This window comes from Equus caballus, chromosome 6 (assembly GCF_041296265.1).
Source record: "Equus caballus isolate H_3958 breed thoroughbred chromosome 6, TB-T2T, whole genome shotgun sequence".
In the NCBI taxonomy this organism is placed as follows: domain Eukaryota; kingdom Metazoa; phylum Chordata; class Mammalia; order Perissodactyla; family Equidae; genus Equus; species Equus caballus.
In genome coordinates, this window is record NC_091689.1 from 6,986,955 (window position 1) to 7,008,839 (window position 21,885).

Below are 21,885 nucleotides of genomic sequence, written 5' to 3' on the forward strand. Positions count from 1 at the left end.
TTTCCTAATGAAAAGGAAGTGTTAGCATAGCACTTGGCCCCCAAGAAGCATTCAATACAGTGTCACAAAATCCACACAAGGGAGCTAGGAATATTGTCTCCAATTTACGGATGAGGAAACCGAGGCTCAAAGAAGTTAAGTAACTTGCACAGGTACTTTTTAAAAGCTTATTTTTGAAATCGGTAAATTCCACCTATGGTATCACCAGCTAAGGTGCCGTGTTGACATTTCTATGCATTTGTCCCCATTCCGTCCCCCTGATTCCTTTCCCCAAGCGTCGTTTTCCAAATCCCCAACATTATACAACTCCAAGTTGTGATAACTTAAACCGTTCTCTTCCAACTGCTGTGAAGCTCTTCGAGAAGGCGAAACTCAGATTTCTCACTCATCATAAGAAAACCTGGAGAGTACATGGACTTCTCATGCCCTCTTCCCTGCCAGCCTCCCCTTCCTAGGCTGAACCAGCGGATTCCTTCATCTTTCTCAGAGATTCTCATTGGACGTGCTTTCATCCTCTGTGATTTCTGCCTTACCTCTTCGTTCTTCTCTGATATTTAGGATAAAAATACTCCTTCTTGCCTTTGAGGTGAGACCTTCTCCAGCACGGCGTGTCTAAAACACAGAGAGGGCAAACAGAGCTAGCACTTGGTATCTTATTTAAAAAAATGTTTAAATCTCTATTACATTTTGCAATGTTTATATTATTGCACAACAAATGGGAGCATTAGTCACAATTTATGTAGCTGATTTCATGTAACTACATTCTATGGTGTTTATAACCGTTAAATACCTTCTCCCAGAAATTGCAGAGATGTGCCATTCACCGTGACACACACATCCTCCACCCTGTTCTTTTCCTGTGTAGCCCAAACCACAATTTGCAATTGAGTGTTTATTTGTGTTTAATGTTTATCTCTCCTTCCAGGCTCTGAGGCACTATGGAGGCAGGGCTCACATCTGTTTTCTTCACCCAGCTTTTAGTTATCTATCCAGCATCTTATACTCAATAACTCAACAGTCTTAACTTTGGCTGCACATTAAATCATCAGACGAGTTAACAAATAAACAAAAACTTGCTGATGCTTATCCAGATCTTCTGAATCAATTGGTCTGGGCGGCTCCTGGGCATCTGTAATTTTAAAAGCCCTGCAAGTGATTCTTGCTCAAACAGAACCGTTGACTCTAGGCACAGGGGCTCGCTGCTCTGTGCATGTGTCCACCTGTCCCCTCTCACTGGCACCATTTTCTGTCCCTGCATTGTTGGCTGTGCCGACCCTTCATGCACCCGCTTTGGCCTGACAGGTTTCTCAGGACCACCCTAACACATTCCTCTTTTGCTTTAAACCACTGTTTATGGCTTGCAACTTCCAGGACACAGCTCCTGATGAAGCTGTCCAGACACTAGGCACCCTGTGTAGTTCGAAGCCCAGCTCTCCTGCTTAAAATTCTTATACTGTTTTCCACAAGCATGTGCTTCTGTTGGCAGTTTTGTAAGTGTGATTGATCTTGACCATAAGTTTCTTGACCTTTGCCTCGGTCCAGATGCTAAGGAAACAGGAACTGCTTCCATTCCCACAGTTTGAACTGAGTAAGTTGAACGTGGGACAAAAGGAGGCTGGGCTCTGGTCAGACATAAGTGTGAGACGTAGAGACTGGAGGGCAGGCCGGCGGAGTGGACATCTGAATCTCCAGCTCCTTGCAGACCACCAGAAGAGGTTGAGTGTGGACAAGAGAAGGGTCTTCCTGGTCCTTTCCTGGCTTTGAGTATTTGAAGAACCAGCCTAGGAAGATCAGACTTGTGCCCCGCCACTGAGAGAGGACACCCCCACTGTAAGGAGTAGATGCTATCCGGGCAAACTCAGCTCAGTGTAAGGAAACAGCTCTGATTGTCAGAGCTGTGCTGGTGGGCCAGTGAGGGTTTCTCAACACCTGCCATTTTCACACCAATGTCTTGGTTTTTGCCATATTTCTGTACCACCTGTGCTGCTATTTATCTAATATTTTTTTATTTAGCGAGTACTTTCTTTAAAACAACTTTAAACCAACGTACTTTGTTTTATCTATTCTTATCTTTAAAACATATCTTTGAGAGGCCAGCCTGGTGGTGTAGTGGTTAAATTCATGCGCTCTGCTTTGGTAACCCAAGGTTCACGGGTTTGGATCCCTGGTGTGGACCTACCAAACTGCTTGTTGAGCCACACTGTGGTGGCATCCTACATAAAATAGAGAAATATTGGCATAGATGTTAGCTCAGCACTAATCTTCCTCAAGCAAAAAGAGGAAGACTGACAACAGATGTTAGCTCAGGGCCAATCTTCCTCAGACACACACAAAAATACCTTTGAAATTATAGGTTAGATGTGTAAGTGATTGATACACACCTATGTATATAGTAATATACACATATATTTTTTCCTAAATGCATAGAAGATGACACTCAAGTGTAGATACTGGTGGGACCTGGACAGGAAATATAGTGGTTGTCTCTACTCACACCACAAACCTGGGACAGTGTGATAAGGTCAGATGAATGCTGATTTCCAGCTTGGGAGGTTCCTCAGCCTCTCTGAGCCTTGATTTCCTCCATCGTTGTACCCCTCTCGTGGGCTGCTGAGAAGAGGAAGGGAACGGACACTCCTGCAGCTCGTTTGGTTATTACCCAGGGCCGCTCCAAGGTCCAGCATTTCCTAAGCCCTTGCCATTCCTCTCATTCTGTCTCAGGCTGGAGTGGGATGACCCCTGCCGGGGGCGGATGCGCTTGTGGAGCTGGGTCTGGCAGGAGAAGTGGGGTGGAGAGCAGAGACTGCAGGCCTGTCCCCCACCCCCAGCTCTCAGTTACAGCTCGTTTGGCTTCAGCTGTGCTTTTAACCTCTCAGGAGGTAGATGGAAGCCTGCAGTCGGCGTGCGCCTTCCTCTTCGCTGCCCGGACGGGGCCTGGATCCTTTCTGCATGCCCAGCCCTCTCGATCTGAGTGTGCTTGTGTGGTGTGTGTATGTGTGTGTGTCAGGGTGAGGTGTGTATGTTGGGGGTGTGTGTGTGTATGATATGTGTGGTCTGTGTGTACGGTGTGTGTGTGATGTGTGGTGTTTGTGTATGTGTGGCTGTGTAGTGTATGTGGTGTTTTATGTGTATGCGGATGTGCGGTGTGTGTATGGTGTGTGTGCGGTGTGGTGTGTGTGTGGTGTGATATGTGCTTATGTGCATGTGTGGCCAGTGTGTGTGGTCTGTGTGTGTGTGTGTGTGTGTGGTCTTGTGCGTATGTGTGTTTTGGGGTGGGAGTACTAATCATGAGTAGGAAGGCTACAGACAAGCCTACAGGGAGGACTTTTTGAATCCAGAGCTGAAAGCTTATCCAGACCGGCCCCTCTTTTTGCAGATGTGTGAAATTAGGCCAGTAAATCTAAAGCTAATTAGAGGCAAATTTCAGAGCAAAATGTATTTCTTCTGACTCCTGATTCAGTGCCTTTTTCTGATGACTTCATCCTTTTGGTCGCAGACGGGAATGCCAAACACCCTGCCTTAGTCTCAGACCCCATGAAGGCAACCAGGAGCCAGTTGCTGCCCAGCCAGGGGAAGTGTGAGGACTGACCCATGGGGCAGGCAGCTGGGGACAGAATCCACTGAAGACACAGTTTTGGCCACTTTAAGGGCCTCTGGCATCCCATTATCTGCAAGCTCTTCCCAGCCCGGCCCTCCTGAGCCCCCACCAGGAGTGCTCATCTTTCCGCTTTCAGCCCCAAAGCAAGGTTCACTGTCCCAGCCCTTGAGGTCCCCCCACAGTGCCTGCCTCTCCGGAGTCTAGGCTTCCCTCCTTATCCCAAGGCCCTCTGCCCCAGACAGGGCGTCAGAATTTCACTTTGATCTGTTCCCGGGAACCAGAATCACTTAATCTCATCCAGAGAAGACTCAGAAAGTGTGCTGTTTACCCAATAACAGTGAACTCCTGACACTTAGCTCTGAACTGCTGTGTGTGCACACACAGTTGTTTAACCCAAATACAAAGCCATTTCACTGGGGCTGCCCCAGAAAGGAAACACTTTAGGGCATTGCAGGGGTGGGTATGGGGAGCAGCTTGCCAGGGCTTCCATTTGGGGTTAAGGATTGCTCCCCCACCATGACCAGGGATGCTGACCCCTGGGTTCCTTCCAAACTTTCTCCAAACTAGCCCTCAGTTGTCACTCTCCCTTGCCTGGGGTCTACAATTTTGTGTTGTTTCTGTGTTTTCTAAAACACTTCATTTATTCCGTGACTATATGTACTTTTCTGCATGAAATGCCAATAGAACTGTGAGTACAGAAGGAGGACACCTCCCGTTTGGATCCTGGATTGTAGGCCAGGTCTACCTAGAAGCCAATCACTCAAGGGTAAGTATGTGGGTGTGCTTAGAGCATCTACTTTGGCTAGAATGATCAGTTAATGCAATTCCTGGACTTTATGGCGTGTTGGGAAATTTGAAGTAAAAAAATGTCCCATACATAAATGTTCAGCAGCTCAGGCTGTCAACAGTTTAAAGACCCTTATTAGAGTCTTTGTGAGCTTTGAACTCAGAGTCTCTGGCTTGCGACTATGGAAGGACTCTCTGGGAAGCCCCCTGGGAGAAATCCAGCTGAAAGGGTAGGGCCTCCAGGGGGCCCTTCCTGTATCTGTCAGGAACCAGAAACTCATTTGCTCATTAACTCACTTGAAAGTATTTTGGGGAAGAATGAAGAGTCAGGTGCCATGCGGGACATGGACGCATGGTCATGGAGTTCGCTGTCCAGAGAAGACATGGAAAGCAGGAGGCTCCCAGCCTGTCTTCAGCCCATGAATTGACATGTGCAAAAATCTAGATTTCTAGTTTCTCTTTAAAAGTCCCAACGATCGAGGGGCTGGCCCCATGGCCGAGTGGTTAAGTTCGCGCACTCTGCTGCAGGCAGCCCAGTGTTTCGTTGGTTTGAATCCTGGGCGCGGACATGGTACTGCTCATCAAGCCATGCTGAGGTAGCGTCCCACATGCCACAACTAGAAGGACCCACAACGAAGAACATACAACGATGTACCGGGGGACTTTGGAGAGAAAAAAGGAAAAAAATAAAATCTTTGGGGAAAAACAACAACAAAAAAAGTCCCAACGATCGAGACCCTGGGCCCACATCCCCATTCTTGCCCCTGAGTAATGCTCCTCCTTCAGCCAGGTGGGACCTTTGCTTTGCCTCTGCTCCTGTCTCCTTCCTGTCCCAGGCCTGGCTGGCTTTGCTCCTGGGAGACTGAGGTACTCAGGCCTGCCAGAGGAAGGTGATCGGGACATCCCCCCAGAATGAGGGAGGGATGGAAATTTGTGACTATCAGAGGCAGATCAGAGGCCAAGGAGGCCTCCTTCCTTAAAGAATCTTCAGGAAGGGGAGGCCAGCAGTCTGACATGCTCCCCAGGCAAGAATAATTCCTCCCAGCTCCTTTCGGCCACAGGATTCTTATTCTAAGAGAAATGTTGAGCCAGGCAGATGAGAATTTGCTCTGATTTCTTTAAGAAGTACATTGCTAAGTAACCCTTAGTCCCTATACGTTCTTCCCCTCTGTGCTCAGCTAAGAAAATGGCTTGAAGGCCTTTTTTTCCTATAAAATGCAGCCAGTGCTGTGCTGTGAGGGAGAAGAGGACAGAGGATGAAGATGGGGCTGAGGAGGAGGCTGTGACCAGGACGCCCTCAGGGATGACTCTGGGCAGCGGGGGAGGCCGGCACATGTGCTGAGGAAGCTCTGTCTCCGACAAGGCGGGTTGTGTGCCAATGCCAGCGAATGCTGCATATTCATTGAAACAAACATGACAGTCCACCCAGGGAAGCAGAGTGGGCCGACCTGGCAGCCAGCTCCTTCAAGATAGGTCTGTACCACGTTTTACGTGAGAGCTGCTAGGTTCTGGGTGGAAGAGTGATGGATGGGGAGGCAGGGGTGGCATTGCATGAGTGAGGGTGTCTGAGGGTTCCGTAGTGGGGTAGCCATCATGGCTGATGGAGCAAACCAAGAGACCTCCTTGGGGAGCTTCCCGGGGGTGGAATGGTGGGCCAATCTCAGTGCCAGGACTTCACCTACTTTGGAATGAGATCAGGCTTTGAAAATACAAGAAAAAATAAAAGTAAAAAAAAGAAAGAAGTCTGCCCTGTGGGCTGGTGAGAACAGAGCCCGGAGCTGAGGCAGCACTGAGATAGGGCGCGTCTGTCCCAGGCCAGCGGCCCCCGCACCCTCACCTCACTTAGATGGTTATAACTAGCTCGGGTAGTGGCAACCAGATACTTTGGGCTACCTACACTTTTCTCATGATTTTTTTTCTTTCTTAGCTTAAAGGAATGCACTCACAGTGATGTAGATAAACTGATTAGCGGAGTCAGCACTTGCCAAGGGTCACCAAATAGAAAGAGAGAGAGACTGGGAGACTCTAGCGAGAGGTGACTTACGTTTCAGCATATGCTACGTGCTTTTCAGGGGTTAGGACTTTTTCAGGTCTTATTCTAGGCCTGGTGCCTCCCAGGCCAGCAGGGACAGGTGACCCAGGCTCACCAGGGAGAAGGGGCACCTCCACATGGGACTGCACAGCCAGGACAAGCGAGGCCTGAGCACTCCCCAGGAGCCCGGGAAGGTAGCATTCATTTTTAAGTCCATTTATTGCACAGTTGCTGAAAGTGGGGCCCAGAGATTTGAACTGATATGGCTAAGTCACGTGGCTGCTTGGGGCCAAGGCGAATGCAGCCTTTTCGTTTGCGGAGAAGGCATGCTGTGAGCCTAACACAAGGCAATGGGTCTTCCACGTTGGGAAGTGCAAGGAAAGCCGTCCTTCTGAAGTTTGAGGTCCCTGAGGGGTCTGTGGGTGCTGTAGTCCCACTTCCTGGGCATCAAGGTGAGAACTTGAAACTGCTCTGGGCAGACTCAGGACTGGGCCACACAGAGGCCAAGTGATCGAGGCTAGGAGCTTTTGCCGTTTAACTCCCTGTAGGCTGAAGTGTGGATCAGCTGGTGGCATGAGGCCCCTCTCAGCTCACAGGGCTGATGGTTCTAGACTTCTCACCACCTCCCACCCCGCAACGCTGTGTGTCCCGGGTATATAGAAGTCAGCCCTGTAGAACTGGAAAAGTAGACATCTGCCTTTTCTAGCATGATCTTTAATAAGTAGACTCAAGAAAGGTGGGTCCCAGTCAGAGTGCTGGTTCTACGCACTGTGTGACCTCAGGCAGGGGACTGGCCTCTTTGAGCCTGATTTCATGAGAAACATCAGGGGTTGGGATGGAGATCTCTGCCCAACCTCTGACTGCTGTATTTTATAATTCTGTGTTCTGTGACCTGTCTTCCTTAGAAGGCTCTTTAATCATGCTTTTCATTACTGTTGCCTTTGTTCATATTAATAATCACTTATTACTCCTCAGCTCAGCCTGACTGACTGACTGGAGCACACAATTAGGACCAGGACAGCAGCAAGCTATGCGATGAGCAGTCATTGTTCAGAGTCTCTCCGGAGGTTGGAGCGACAGTCACTAAATGTCGCCACTCTCTGCACCCCAATCCCCAGTGTGAGGCAGGCCGGGCCTCAGGGCTCAGCCAGGTGGCTTTTTCTCCTGGGTGGGGCAGGAGTCTAGGGTGAGCCCAGGCTTTAGAAGGAGAGAGGCACGACTTTGTCATTTGGGAAAAGGGCCACGTGTCCTATTTTTGCTGGGGGGCGATGGCAGCTCATTTCAACTCTATACTTGGGTTGAATGCTGATTTGGGGACACTTTGTAGAGGTGGTAGAGACTCATGGCTGAGAAGACAAGCTCTAGAGTCAGCGTGCAGGATGCTGCATTTCACCTCCACTACTTGATTGCCTCTGCATCCTCTGAGAAGTTACTTAGTTCTCTGTGCCTCAGTTTTCTCGTCTGGTAAATGGGTATAATCCCAGGTCCCATTTCACAGGGCTGTCGGAGGACTGAGTGAGTTAATACAGGTTAGAGCCAGGCCTGGCTCACAGGGAGAACTTAAGACATTAGCTATGGTGACAATCTTCTCAACCTCCTTGTTCAACAAATCACAGAACTGAGGCCCAGGGAAAATGACTTGGCCATGAACACATGGCCAGTGGCGGCAGAGTTGGATGAACGCTTTGTTCTTGTGATTCAGCGCTGGTCTGAGGGCCACACTCCCTCTCGGGACGTCCCACAACATACTCCAAATGCTCTTTCTAAATGCGCGTCCCCCACTCCCAGCACTGACCACTGCCAGCAGGACCGGCCTCCCCGGCGTTTCCTGCACACACCCAGCATCCCTGCCTCCCATCTCTTCCTGGGATTTCCTTCCTGCTTTTCTCCACCACTTTCAGGGAACATGTCCAAGCCACTCCTGGAAAGTGTGGACACTTCCCAGACCCCAGCAATGCATAGCCCCCTGTAAATGCCCCTGTTCCCGCTTGTCTGTGCTTCTCCCTTGGATGTTACATATGACTCTGTGGTGTGGACCATCTTTGCGTGCTCAATGCCACCTACTCCCTGCTGGGAAGAGCTTTGTGGGCAGCCTCGTTTGGGGCTTGATAGCTATTGACTTTCACCTTCTCTTGCTGGCAGCCTCCCTCCTGCCCTCCCGGGGCAGCCGCCTGCCCTGCCTCCCCGTCCTCTGCTGCAGGGGAGGTGGGTGGTGGTGGACGCCACTGCTCTCTGCTCCTCACACTGAACCCACAGCTCATTTTCTGATGCAAACCCAGCCAGCAACCCTCCCTCAGGAGGACAAATAGAAGCTCAACTCTAGTTAAAGACAAACTAGGGCTCTCTGTGATTCCAAGACAGCACAGGGCTCATAAGGTCTTCTAAGAGGAAACATTTAAGGTCAGCTTGCAATTAACATAATTTCTCCAGCACACAGCCACGTGTTGACTCTTTTTTAATTTTTATTTATTTTTTGAGGAAGATTAGCCCTGAGCTAACATCTGCCACCAATCCTCCTCTTTTTGCTGAGGAAGACTGGCCCTGAGCTAACATCTGTGGCCGTCTTCCTCTGTTTTATGTGGGACGCCTACCACAGCATGGCTTGTCAAGCAGTTCATAGATCCACACCCGGGATCCGAACCAGCGAACCCCGAGCCACAGAAATGGAATGTGAGCACTTAACCACTGCGCCACCTGGCCAGCCCCTGTGTTGACTCTTTTTGAGGGAGCAGGAGCAAAGAACTAAATTGTCCTTTAACTAGTGCTTTTCAATTGCACAAGGCATTTTCCAAATTCCTCTTATTATAATTAGAGTAATATTGCAGCCTCTCTCACAATGCTTTGCAAGATTTCATTTGTTTTTATTCACATAAAAGTTGCATACAAATTTTAATTATGTAAGAAACTATAGTAGTAAGAAAAGATAAGTCAGGCGAGCATATTTATTTCGGTATATCAAAAATGTGCTAATTTTTTCAAAGCAGTGAATTGGTGGGTCAGCCTAGGAGTAGAACCCCAGAGTGGTCTGCAAGCCAGTTACACATTTTCTTCCCCAGGGTCCCTGGCTGCTCAGTGACCTTGGTGAGTCCCTTAATTATTTCAGGACCTCAGTCCCCCATCAGTAAATGAGGTTGATGACACCTGCCCTCCTGATTTCCCAAAGCAACTATAAAGAGAAAACTGGAACAGGCTGCAAAGCGTAAAGCCTGAGACAGAGCATAAATCACGACTGCAATTTTAAATTATGTCTACAATTTCAGGGCTTCATCTCGCAGGACCACTCTGCGGGGGAAATTGGAGACACTCGTTCTGTACGCTGTTTCTCTTCAGCCCTTGAGCCTGCCCTCCTGCCTTGCTTCCTTCTTTGCTCTCTGCCTTTGCTGACACCTGTTCACGACCTGCCCCGCTGGGTGACATTATTTATTTCTCCCCACGTTCTTGATCACATGTTGCAAGCGTTTTCATTGTTTTGGGGGCTCTGAGCCTCACCGCTTTGCCTTCTCCTTCCTGCCCTCCCCCACCTTTCCGAAAGGCCGTGGCTGTGAACGTAGACTCGGCTGCCCTCCCTAACGTTTTCATTGATGGGCCGGCTGGGCCCATTTCCTCTGACGTGCCTCTCTCTTCTCCTCAATAGGTCCTTGTTATCTCAGCTGCCTGGGATATTTGTGTGACTTCCCTGTCCCAGGATGAGCTCCACCTGCCTCCTTTCCTCTCCCACGCTGACGAGAGCCCCATTTTATCCTGCTGGTGACAAGACCCAGCCAGAGCTCAGCAGGCTGAGGCCGCAGGCCCTTCTTTGAGGCAGGGTCCTACCTCTCCCCACTGGGCCTTGAACCTGGGGAAGCCACAGGGAAGGGAGGGACCCACCTAGGTTTTTCCCTCCATCTTCTTTCTAGTTTAACTGGTTATTGTGCTGGGAGAGAAACAGGCCTTTGGCAGCAGAAAAAATGAAACCAACCCCCAAGCTGCCCCTCTCCCCATGGAGGACCGAGGGAGATGGCGCCAGAAGGGACTTTGGGGAGGAGCTTGTTCAGCTCCTCGTTCCACAGTTGAGGAAGCAGAGATAAGAGGCCGCATGGCCTGCCCGAGGTCCCCGTGCCCAGCCGGCACTAGGCCCTGGGTATCAAAGTCGACAAGGTATGTGTCCTGGCCTGAGCCGTCCACAGTTAGGGGATAAGGAAACATGTATTGAATGACTGGGCAGGCCCTGCTACCTGCTCAGTCATCAGGCCTCTCCCACGGTTCCTTTTATTAAATTCTCTTCCCCTCCAAGAGTAGCCCGCCGTGCCCCTGAGGCCTAGCTCCCAGCCACCCATGGGAGGATCTGAAAGCACTATCCGAGGGACCTCCAACCACGTCCTCCTCACGCCCAGGCTGCTCCTTGCCCTCTTCCAGCCTCTCTGAAGTTTGTGAGGACTGCCGGTGGGGACAGTGTAGCTGGAGAAGATCCCTCTTCCCTGCTCTTCGCAGGAACAGAAGGCTGCATCCCCCGCAGGGCAGACACAGGCAGTCCCCAGCCCTTGCGGCCAGCTCAGGGCCTCTGGAGGTGAAAAGGCACCTCTTCTCCCAAAAATGATTTGGCCTCTTTGGTTTATTGGGGGTATGCTGTTATTAGGAGTTGCTTGGAGCAGCCAGGGATACATGAATTACAGAGGAAGTCCCCCTTTATTCTGCTTCTCATTTCATGAACCCCTGTTTCTTCCCCAGGAGAGAGTGCCACACGAGGGATGAAGAGAAACTGGTCAGAGGGGTCCTTGGAGAGGTTCAGAAGTGGATAGGGAAGTAATCATTCAGCACACATCTTTTGAGGATCATGCATCAGTTATCTATTACTGCACAATAAACCTCTCCAAAACTTAGTGACCTAAAAACAGCTGCTTTATTGCATGTTGTTCTGAGGGTCAGGAAACTGGGCCTGGCTCAGGAGGACGGCTTATCTCCACACCACGAGGTATCCCCTGGGACAGCACACCTGGGACTGGAGGGTCCGAAAGGCTCCACTTCCGTGTCTGGGGCCTTGGTGCTGGCTCTTGGCTGGGGTGCTCAGTTTTCCACGTGGCCTCTTTCTCCTGTAGGATAGCCTGGACTTCTCCACCTGTTGGCTGAGTTTAAAAGGGAAAGAACTATATACCAGACCTAAGATACACAAATGATTACCAAATAGTTCCTTGAGGCCGAGACGGTAGGTGTTTAGATCACATATTCCCCCCTCCCCTGGAATCTCATCGCATCCACCAACACAGCCCTTTGGCCCTACCAGCTCACATTTCAGACGACTTCTCTGTACCCTGGACTAGAGCTGGTTACTTAGTTCCTAATACATGTTAGCAAGGACGAGTAAGGAGGAGTGCAGGCCCTTTAGTGTGGATTTAATAAATACTCTCCTTCTCAAAAGAAAACAATTTCTAGATTTTCCATTAGTGGATACGGTTTACTCAGAAGCTCAGGGTGAGGCACCTGGCTTCAAGGGGCAAGGATGTCAGGGAAATAATGTTGAAGTCGTCTAGTCAAATGGAGTGGGTAATGTGCCTGGGTTGCCAAAGCAGAGCGGTTCGGAATGTGGTCCTAGAGTCAGTCCTCCTGGGACGTGTGATTCAACTGCATTCTCTAACTTTGGGGAAATCGCCTACCCTCTCTAAGCTGCAGTTTCCGCCAGTGGAAAATAGGAAAAACATATATCAATCAATCGATCAAGATTGTTTGGGGGATGAAAAGGTAATGCATGTCAGGTGCTTGTCACTGTGCCTAGCACGTAGTGAAGGCTCACAAGTTTACCTATTTTTACTGGCGCCAATACACATTTACCCCATATCTCCACCATTCTCCTTAAAAAATGAAATTCATCAATATATGTATCATAGTGCAGAAGAACAGAAAAAGGGGAAGAAAAGAGAGAGGAAGGAATATGAGAAGAGATATAAGAGAGACTGAAATAAAGGGAGAGAAGGTAAGAAAGGAGACAAAAAGGAGAAGGAGGGATGGGGAGAGAGACAGACAAGAAATAGATAACGAGGCTGACAGCACACATGCTTCGGGACCAGAGATCATTTTCCGAGAAGGAGTCACATCTCTGGGGTTACCCGAAGCTCACTTGGCTCCCGGCAAACCTCAAGTATTCGCCAGGGGGAGAGGTGGAGGGGTGTGTGTCAGACGGCAAATGGATTTTGCCACCCAAGGTGTCTGTACCAACTTGGACGGGACCACATGGAAAAGAGGAAAGAGAGTGGGGGCGGGGAAGGGAAATAGTCCTCAGAGCGAAGCTGAGTGTTGGCTGGGCCTTCAACCACGAGACCCGGCCTATTAGCAAGTCTGCAAATAATACCTACAGCTCCCCCTACATTTCCAGCTCATGAAGGAAAAACAGAGCAGCTGAACCGTCTGCACACTTTTCCAGACTAAGTGCCTTCCAGGTCAACACTCCTTTGCACCTCTTGGCCCCTTTTCTTCCACCTAGGGCCTCAGGGCTGGGTGTTGGTACCGAGGAAAAGGGTACTTCTTGCCACGGGTGAGAAGCAAAGCCACCTGAGGGTCCCATCCTTGGTCCAAGCCCCATTCTCTGCCATAAGGTGGTTCCAGGGCTTGGATGCCAGCCTTCCTTCTAGACGGAAGAGTTAGGTAATGGCATGACTCAAAACCCGGGTATGGATGGTCTGAAAAGCCCCTTCTCCAATTTACAGAGCCCAAGACTTGGGATGACAAACAGGGCTCCCTTTGGCAGAAGAGGTCATGAGAAATCTCTCTGGGCATCGACCTCTCCAGACCTCCCGTTCTGGCCAGTGTCTCTGGCCACAGTCAAGCTCAACCATCTAAGAAAGACCCACTCCAAAAGTGCCATGGCTTCTTTCTTTCTTTCAGGTAGAAGCACCTTTTAACTGAAAAAGCGTTAGAACTAAGAGTAGAAAATTTAGATAATAGATTCATATTATTGATATTTTTGTATTTAGAAATCTGTGCATTTTTGGTATTCTATGTTCTTATCATGTTTAAGAGATTTTGGCCTATTAAAATTACAGATCAGCCTTGTAACTCCAATTTACAATAAGTAGTTGAATGATTAATTTGGACACGAGTTTAGGTTGAAATCTTGGTTTAATTGTATTCAAATAATTAGGAAAACAAAAATAACTATTTTAAAATGGTTTACTTTTTAGATTTATAAGAATCATTTAAATAAGTGAGAAAACTTATTGGACAGAGTCCTTTTAAGTGAAATCAAATATATTAAATTGATCAGTGCAGTGGAGAATGTCTTTAATAAGTTTGTAACTGCGCCCAAACGTTAATCAAAGCTCCTTAAAAAGTGATAGTGAAATTCACTTGCTCCATAATCTGAAATACAAGATTTATAAATTGAAAGTAGTAGATTAAAGGAGAGCTAGATTTTTGAATGTGGAACCTTAATTAATAAAATATTTACCTAAAATTAATTTTAAAGTGACCCCTGGCTGTTGTTTTCTGCTCATAAAAGCTACCTGGAAAACATGAAAGATTGTTTTAGTCCTGGTGATTACTAGCGTGCTGGCTTTCTATTGCTGTAAAAAGATACCTCAAATTGAGCTGCTTAAATGAATACCCGTTATTTATCAGCCTACAGTTTTCATGGGTCAGTTGTCCAGGCACAGCTTAACCGGGTCCTCTTCTCAAGGTTTCGCAAGGCTGCAATCAAGCCTTCAGGAAGGGCTGGGATCTCATCAGGGTCCCTCTTCAGAGGGTCCTCTTCCGGGTTGATATGGGTGTTGGCAGAATTCATTTCCCTGTGGCTGTAGAGTTCATAGTGCCTTGCTTCTTCAAGACTGGCAAGAGAAAACGTCTCTAACTTCTAGATTTATTTTCAAAGAGTTCATCTGATTAGGGCAGGCCCACCCAGAGTATCTCCCTCTTAATTAACTCAAAGCCAACTGATTAAGGGCCTTAATTACATTTGTGAAAATCCATTCACCTTTGCCATATAACGTAACCTAATCACAGGAATGACACCCCATCATGCTCACAGGTCCCAGACACACTACAGTGGAAGGGATTATACTAGGTGCATATACCTAGTATAATCCTAGGGGTACACCTAGGGGGTGAGAATGTTGGGGGCCATCTTAGGACCCTGCCTGCCATGGTTAATAGCAGTATCTTTTTTATTTCTTTAACGTAGATACTAAAACAGTATCTTCTTTCTTTCTGTGAAGGGCATCCCTACTACTGCTCTCATTTCTTTCTCCTCGTATCCCGTCACTCAGAGTCTGATCAGTGCTGTGTCTCCACCATTGCTTGACCACCTGCCTTCTTCTCTAGAAACACTGCTTCCACCTTGGTTCATTTAGGGCCTTATCTCTGGCTGGCCTGTCATAGCTGCCAGCAACCTTGTTTCCTCATCTGCAGTCTTGCCCCTCAATCCTTTCTCCATCCTGCAGCCAGAGGAATCTCCCTTAAGTACAAGCCTGATCATCTCACTTCTTGATTTCAATCCACAGCAAAATGGATACACTGCAGCCCAGCCTTCTTGCTTCCGTGTTCTCCCCACTCCAGCCCCTGCCTTGTCTCTAACTTCACCCTTCTTTGATCTCTCCTATCAGGACTTTTCTCTGGTATTCCCGACTGGTTAAGTCCAACCAGAAGCCAGCAAGCACGAGCTAATGATGCAGTCCATACGTTTGAGGATGTATAAAGGAGAGTAGCAAAGAATGGGTACTGTACACGGAGGGTAAATGGCAGTTATAGCTCATACACACCCCCAAAAAAGGTGTAAAATTGCAGAAGTCATGCCCAGAAGGGACAAAGAGGAGCCAAGAACAGGAGTTTGTCCTAGGTTGCTGCTGGCTCCACGTTACTTTTTCAAATGTTTAACCACCATTGTTTGGTAGCATCTTTCCAAAGATTTTAACATGAAACTTTTGCAGTGAAGTGAAAATGTGTGGATTTAGCTCTACTCTCTCAGTTGCCCCCCACGCCCTGCATTGAATCCCAGCCTCTGAGAAGTAACAGCTGGCTGGCGCCACACTCCCTTCCAGTTCCAGAGCAGAGCTGGCGGTTCTGGCTATTGGTGGCCGAGAAAGGGCACAGCTCGGTGTGTGTGGAGAGAGAGGCCTGATGAGCAGCTTTCCCTAGGGCATTTCTGACACCAGTCATCCGGCTTCTCCAGGACGGCTCAACGGTTCACTAAGGACAGCGTGGGAGGAAAACGTGGCCCAGCCTGATAGATATCTCAGTCTTTTCACCCAGACCGACGCCAGCAAAGCTAAAAATAAATCAGCTTTCAGGTGAGCTGAGAGGACACAACCTGTGGAGACCTGAGCCCACATCAGGGTGGTAATTGCAGCCTTCACACGTCAGCGGAACCTTCTGCTCCTCTCAGGTCTGGGCACAGAGGCCTGGAAGGCGCAAGCGTTCACGAGCCAGCAGTAATGATGGAACCAGCCCTCTCGTGTGGAAGTCTCTCTGAGTGAACCAGATGTCGTTGGCCCTAGGAGGTGAGGAAAATAGTCACTATCTGCTGGGGGAGTCGAAGGTTTGTTTTGCTGCATAGATTGTCTCCTCAGGCCAGTCCCTCGGAACTCAATGTGGGCAACTTCTCTCTTTGATAAAGGTCATGTCATTGCCCCTCTGTGCCTACCCTTCCCTTAGGGTTATGTTCGCAAACTCTGCAGCATGTTAGAATCACTAGGGAGCTATTAAAAATCCCAGTGACTAGGTTGCACTCCAGGATAATTAAATCGGGATCTCTGGAGTAGGACCCAGGCTCCATTCGCTGTTTTATAAAGTGCCCAGATGATTTCAATGTGTCACTGAGGTACTGAGGCAGGACTGCCAACTTTGACGTTTCCCAGAGTCTTCCCTTCTTGACCCAGTTTCTTCACAGCTAGTTCCTCACTCTCTGAGACTCCCTCTAAGTCATTTACCCTCTCATCCATGTTCCCATCCACTTAGAGTCCTGGTCTAGGTTTACGCTCCTTTCATGCCTTCAGAAGGGACCCCAGAGTCCGGCTGTCCCCCAGTCTTCAGTGAATGACTGGAAAACTCGAGATGCAGGAGGCGAAGGCCAGGGAGTTAGGTAAAGTGAAGCAGGGGCCTGGACTCCTTCTTGCTCTAACTGATTTGTAGAGCCTGGAAGTTCCCTGAATGGCCACTGTCCCCCTCTGGGGAAAGCAACAATCAGTTTGATTCACTTTTTGGAAAGACAAGCTGTGGTCAGATTATGGAAGGTCATATGGAGGGAAAACCATATTAAGGATTTTATTAAGAGTTGAGATGGTGGGCAATGGGGAACCACTGAAGACTTCAGAGCAGCAGAGTGCCATGCCTGGAGCTGGACTTGAGGATGATCACTCTGATTGTGGTGGTGGATGGAGGAAAGAGAGCATGCTGGCAGTAGAACAAGCCAAGACAGGAAGCCAAGGCAAAGTTGAGGCCAGCAATTCTGAAGGAGGGGAGAAGTGGAGGGAAGGCTCAGTGTGGGAAGTACTGGGGACATGACCCATAGCTGCGCCTTTGACCTCTTCTTCTCCATCTTGCAAACAGATCCACGACCAAGAGTTGAGTTTTCACAGTGTTGAAAGGCCAGCATTGGCCCTAACGCTATTGGCCTCAGCAGAAGTCAGGAGCAAGAGTGAAGACCTAATGAAGAGAGAGAGAGGCTGGAGAGTCTGGACAGAAACCTGCGAGCCTTAGATTCTCATGCTGTCTCATCAAGCGCAGGGCCCAGCTTTTCATCCAGTGAAGGTTGGTGTGTAGTGAAGCTGGTGGGTTTTGGCCCTCAGACTGAGAGATTGGATGGAACCCCTGGGCTGTGTGGTCTCTGGACTTTTCCAGAGACTCCCAGCTTAATCCTGAAACCCTGCCTGTGGGTCTGGATGACTCTAGAGGGCAGTGGGAGGAGCAGACCGAGTCATTCAGGCTGCTCCGTGAGTTGTTCCTCCCTTGGTTGGCCTTGGCAGCCTGACTCCTTCCACTCTGATGGGCAGGGGAGGAAAGGAAGAGAGGAGAGGATAAAACGTTGTTTTAACCTTTCGAATTTGTGATTTTCAGCTGTAGATGCAACTGAGACCAAAGTGCCTTCTAAGCTGGCTCATTGGTAGTTTGATCAAGATAAAACATTTAGCAGGAGATAAAAACAAGGGCACGTTGTTAGAAGTGATCTCATGGGTCAAAAATCTGACCTGAGCATGAGATTTTTAGGACTGTCCTTGAAGCCCAGGGCTGCTGGTCTGGGGGGCACCCACAGAGAGGCAGCACAGTGCAGTTGTTCAGACTTCCTGGGTTTGAAATCTGACTTGCTATCTTTCTAGCTATGTATCCTTGGACAAGTTACTTAACATCTCTGTACCTAAGCTTCCTCACCTGCAAAATGGAAATAAAAATGATATCCAAATCACAGGGTTGTGGTGCAAGGTAAAATGCATTGAAACAGATAAAACACTCAGAGGCACTCATGGCATGTAATAATTGCTCAATAAATATTAGCTATTAGTATTATCTTACAGTTCCGGGATTCCTGAGGTGGTAGGGAGTCTGGACCCCTTGGTTAGTCTTTATTCCGCCAATGACTAGTTCTCTGAACTTGATCAGCCATGTTTAACTTCTGTGAGCCTCAGTTTCTCATTATCTAAAGATGCCAATTATCCTCTAAATGAGGATAATTGGAGTCTACATTGCCATGTGATTGTGAAGATCAAATGTGAAAATGGACGAGGAAGCATCTTGCTAACTAGAGAACCCTACACAGATCGAGGGGTACTGTTCCTATTGATTTGCCATCTGGGCTTTGGCTGGCCTCTCTTGTCCCCCACCCCACCGCCCTACTGCCAGCTGTGTCCAGAGCTGGCAGACCAGAAGAGGACCACCCAGGGTGCTATTCTCCCTCAATGAGACCCTGGACAGGAGCACATTGAGGTTTGTCCTTAAAATCTTCTGTCTCTTCTTTATTCATTCCATCTCCTGGTGTCCCTCTTGGGTCTTTTATTGAGGCATTTTGCTCTGTTTGGAAAATATCTGACATTTAGCCAGAATAATAGTTAGGAATCAGTTTGAAGCCATGTACTCCACACATCAAAACTTTAAGTCACAAAGGGTTACAACTTTTATGGTAGAATTTGATCCCGAGAGAAAGAGGGGCGGCAGGTATGTGACCTGCTCACCTGGACCTGGTCAGGAGGCTTGGGCCTGAGTCTTGTCCGTATCACTGACTCTCCCTGTGATGTCTCAGGAGCTCACTGCATTGAAAGGGCTCCCTGAAAGTGAAGGGACTGAATTAGATTTCCTCTATGCTCCATTATAGATCTTCTACTTATCTGTGATTCTAAAACTCCAGGAAAACCAATTATTACAAACTATAGGTATTTTGTCTGAATTAAAAAGAAGAGTATTCTAACAGAGCTGACCAAAGATGGAAAAGGAAACTGTGAGTTCTCCGTATGTAGTTTTTAAGAAGAGGCTGAATGACTTTCTGCAGGTGGAATCCTGCAGAAAGGACGAGTGGCTGGATTTTAAGGTCCCTGTCAACTTTTTTTTTTTTTTAATTTATTTTTCCTTTTTCTCCCTAAATCCCCCGGTATATAGTTGTGTATTTTCAGTTGTGAGTCCTTCTAGTTGTGGCATGTGGGACGCTGCCTCAGCATGGCCTGATGAGCAGTGCCATGTCTGAGCCCAGGATCCAAACCGGCGAAAACCTGGGCCACCAAGCGGAGCGTGAGCTTAACCACTCAGCCGTGGGGCCAGCCCCCCTGCAGACTTTTGATCAATGGATTCTGTGAATTTTAGGAAAGAGGAAGGACCACTAAAAAAATATAATGAGAAATCTTGAGGAACAGAGTATCCTGGCCCTCCTTAGGTCTTGCCCTGCTGGGGACCATACACTGAGTCTTTTGAAAGGCCGGCCTCGATGAGGAGACCCCCAGCAAGGGGAGACTTTGGTGCCCAATGGACCTCCTAGAGCGAGAGGGGTGGAGCCGGGCTGCAGGGCCTGTGCAGAGCAGGGCCCGAGTGCCAAGACGAGGCGTTCCTCCCCACTTACCCTGGGACAGGGATCTCAGGAAGGCGGCATAGACTGACCAGGGGGAAAAAGAGGATCAGTCTTTGAAGTTATTTTCCTGGTTCAAGGACCTCCAAGAGGAACACTTTTTACTCATTAGCCTGTCTAGACATAGGGACCCACCAACTGGGCTGGCCTCTTCCGCTTCTAATTTTCCTTGCTCTGTCACTCATGCTGAGGATGGGGAACAAGGTTGAAAGCTGATACCAGCAATTATGTGAGGACAGCATCGAGGCTGTTCCACAGATCCCTGATTTGAGACGGACACGGATCCAACACCGTGTTTTTGAAGAGTTCTGACTCTAGGCGGAGGGAGCAGTCAAGCCGAAGGAAAGTGGGGAATTTAGGAAGACGTGTGGTTCTTCTTGGAGGACTCGCTGACACGTGCTGCATTTCGCCACTGTCATGAGTTGTCTGCACGTGCCGTACAGAGGGCCGTTTGAATGTGCTGTGATGCAGAGAGAGGGCAGCCCAGGGTGGGTAACACCTGTGAAGGGAACCGGCTGGTAGGGGATCTGTCTGAGTCACCTTGGGCTGCTACAACAAAATACCACAGGCTGGGTGGCTTAAACTCAGACATTTATTTCTCACAATTCTGGAGGCTGGGAAATCTGAGATCAGCGCACTGCCAGACTTGGTTTCTGGTGAGAGCCTGCTTTCTGGCTTGTAGGTGGCCACCTTCTTGCTGTGTCCTCACATGGCCTTTGCTTGGTGCATGGGCCTGGAAAGAGCAAGGTTTCTCTCTCTTCCTCTGCTTATAGGGGCGCTATCCCATCATGAGGGTTCTACCTGCACAACCTCATCTAAACCTAAGCATCTCCCAAAACGCCCCACATCCACATACATCTCATTGGGAGTTAGAGCTTCAACATTTGAATTTCTGGGGGGGGGACACAAACATTCAGGCCTTAACAGGTGCCTTGGCCTTCAGATTCCCAGAGTCCTTCTGGCCGGTGGATCCCCCACAACATGAACTCCTGCAGTGCTGGTACTGTGACTAAGCCCCTCCTTACCCATCTGTCCACAGGGTTCCATGCAGCCCAGAACCACCATGGCCTTGGAGAAGAGGGTCAGAAGCAGGAGTCAGGAAGCAGAAGCCCTGGACACTTTGTGGTTGTAAAGCCATCATCTAGAAGAGAGAACCATGAAATGTATGTGTAGAAAGACAGCTGGCCTCTCTTCCCACAGGAGTTAACGATCCAGAGGGGAAGACGATTTGAGCTCTTTACAGACCCACGTTATACATGACTGGCTGCTGATCCATCTCCTTCTCGCTGACCAGGACGAGGAAACTGACTGACATCGTCAAGCAGCAGCAGTGAAGATGCAGCGTAGACTTTCTGGACAGACCGGTTGCCAAGAACCAAACTGTGGAAGGAGTAATAAGTATTCATTTAACACCCAGTTATATAACACATATATATCATATAACAGAGTTATATGATAGGCACTCTGGGGTAAAAAAATAAAAATCACCGAACCGACTCTTAACCTCAATTTGGGTATTGAAGAAAGGATTGTCTTGCCTTGCACTTAGTAGGCATTTAGTAAATGTTGAATTGAAGAATATAATCGAACGGTGATTCAGCTGAGGGAAGGCCTACACAGAGGAAGGGGGATCTCAAATCTCTTCCAAAACTGGAAGAATGACAAGGCAGGATGTTCTGTGCAAGGCTGGAGTCACAGCTTTCAAAGACAATTCAAATGCTACGTGGTCAAGGCACAAGGGGAAAAACAGCCTCTTGAATCCCTAATTGTTTACTTCCTTAAGAGAGTAAGTTTAGCTGGCGGCATGGAGCTTATTCATTCATTCATTCATTCACTTACTCATCCTGTAATTATGAAGCAGTTCTATATACTAGGTGCTGGGCTCAGCACTAAGGGTAGAGCAGTTGAAATAAGATGAACAGTTTCTTGTCATCAGGAAGCCTCTAGTCCAGGGAGGAAGTCAGACATTGAAAATAGATGTTCCAGCTGTGATGAATGGATCGATAGGGGCAATCAAAGTGCTATGGATATCATTTGTCGTGTACTGCAAGTTTATTAACCTAGGAATAGATTCAAACATTGTCATGTACATATTGTGACCATGACTTTGCAAATGAACTTTTAACAAACATATTGAGACTTATGCATATAAATAAGTGTTTTTTCCAACAAAGACTCACTTTGGAAGCCCGTGTTCATATTTCAATGATACTTTTCTGGTTACTGGTATGTATTTCTTATTTTTCATTTGCACTAGAGACTGAATATGTTCTCCTGAATATTCTTTTACTATTTATTCTTTGATGATAAGTCCAGCCTTTGGAGTTGCTATGAATTGACTATGACTTGGTCTCTACCTAGCTGTGTGAGTTTGGCAAGTTATGTGACTTTAATATTCTGAAGAGCAGAATGCTCTCTGTGATTTTGTCCTCTTCAGACTGTTACCAACCTGGTACGTTATTC

At 48.2% G+C, this 21,885-nt stretch overlaps 1 long non-coding RNA gene across 3 annotated transcripts; it reads left to right on the top strand.

The window, feature by feature from the left end:
• The first annotated feature begins 999 nt into the window (after positions 1 to 999).
• Positions 1,000 to 21,782, top strand: LOC106783234 (uncharacterized). Of its 3 annotated transcripts, none has more exons than XR_011439474.1 (4): positions 1,000 to 4,364; positions 15,550 to 15,877; positions 16,926 to 17,126; positions 20,462 to 21,782. It is a non-coding gene; the product is annotated as an uncharacterized lncRNA (long non-coding RNA). The 3 variants fall into 3 exon arrangements; XR_011439475.1 differs by lacking the exon at positions 1,000 to 4,364 and having other exon boundaries at positions 13,858 to 15,667; positions 15,763 to 15,877; XR_002808458.2 differs by lacking the exon at positions 1,000 to 4,364 and having other exon boundaries at positions 13,866 to 15,877.
• Positions 21,783 to 21,885: the final 103 nt, after the last annotated feature.